General features: G+C 53.2%; 1 pseudogene; it reads right to left on the bottom strand.

The window, feature by feature from the left end:
- Positions 1–160: 160 nt before the first annotated feature.
- LOC105460846 lies at positions 161–666 on the bottom strand (annotated as a pseudogene).
- Between the last annotated feature and the right edge of the window lie 694 nt (positions 667–1,360).

Raw genomic sequence — 1,360 nt, 5'->3', positions numbered from 1 at the left:
ACGCCATTGTGAGAACTCGCCATAACTGGTGACCCCGACGTGATCGTGTCGTGCTTAGAGTGACTTAGCGCGTGCGGAACCGTAGAGCGTGACCATGAGTAACGAGAACCCTCCTTCGAGTGGAGAGCACAGCGGTGCAGCGACGCGGGGCGCGACGGATCTACCCTCGCTCACACGCGTCGGAATAAGGGCCACGCCGTTTTGGAAATCTAAGCCGGACCTGTGGTTCGTTCAAATGGAGGCCCAATTCCTCACCGCCGGTGTAACTACAGATGATACAAAGTATAATTACGTGGTACAGTGCCTTGGCGACGACCTGATGACGGAAGTTAGTGATATCGTGCTTAATCCCCCGGCGGGTAACAAATACGCGGCGCTAAAAGACAGGTTAATTAAAAGTTTCGCGGATAGTACGGAAAAGAAATTACGTAAATTATTAACCGAAGTCGAGCTCGGCGATCGTCGCCCCTCGCAGTTGCTTCGTAGGATGCGTGACCTCGCGCAAACCGGCCTGTCGGAGGACGTTCTCAAGTCGCTCTGGCTCCAACGCTTACCGCAACAAACTCAAGCCATCCTGACAGCGACGAAACACGACCTGGAAGAATTATCGCAATTGGCAGATCGAATAACGGACGTGTTGCCCACCGGGATTAACGCGGTGGCAGTTCAATCCGCGACTGCGCCCGCCGAGGATTCGCAGCTTTCGGCACTTATAGACAGAATTACCCAGCTCGAGACGCGTCTATCGCGCAGCACCTCGCGCGAACGGCGAAGAGATCGTTCGAGATCTAGGTCGGGCGAAAGATCGAACTACTGTTGGTACCATCGACGCTTTGGCAACAAAGCCACTAAGTGCACCCGACCCTGCGGATGGAAGTCTAAAGAACAGGAAAACTAACGGCCGAACTGTCCCCGACGGCAGATGGTTTGGCCGCGGTAGCCCGCCGTCTCATTGTTAGAGACCGTGTCACTGGCCTTAAGTTCCTGATCGACACGGGAGCAGACATCTCAGTCATTCCAGTTACAATACGCAGCCGTGCGCAGCTCAGTGACAAAGTTTTGTACGCAGCAAACGGAACACCGATCTCCACCTACGGACAGAAGTTACTACAACTCGACTTGGGCTTTCGACGTGTTTTTCGCTGGCCTTTCGTAGTAGCCAACGTGGACACTTACATCATCGGCTCAGATTTTTTATCGCACTACAATCTCCTACCAGATGTGCGGCACAAACGTTTAATTGACGGCACCACCCTACTCAAAATCTCCGCACAGCTGACCAATAAAAGCGCCCGGGTGGCAGTTGTGGCTGAGAGTTGCTCTTACAAGGAAATTCTGAACAAGTTTCCGGATTTAACCA

The sequence above is a fragment of the Wasmannia auropunctata genome, unplaced genomic scaffold (assembly GCF_000956235.1).
Source record: "Wasmannia auropunctata unplaced genomic scaffold, wasmannia.A_1.0 LD314595.1, whole genome shotgun sequence".
In the NCBI taxonomy this organism is placed as follows: Eukaryota; Metazoa; Arthropoda; class Insecta; order Hymenoptera; family Formicidae; genus Wasmannia; species Wasmannia auropunctata.
Note: the sequence above shows the minus strand (reverse complement) of the source record. Positions and strands in the feature narration are given on the sequence as shown.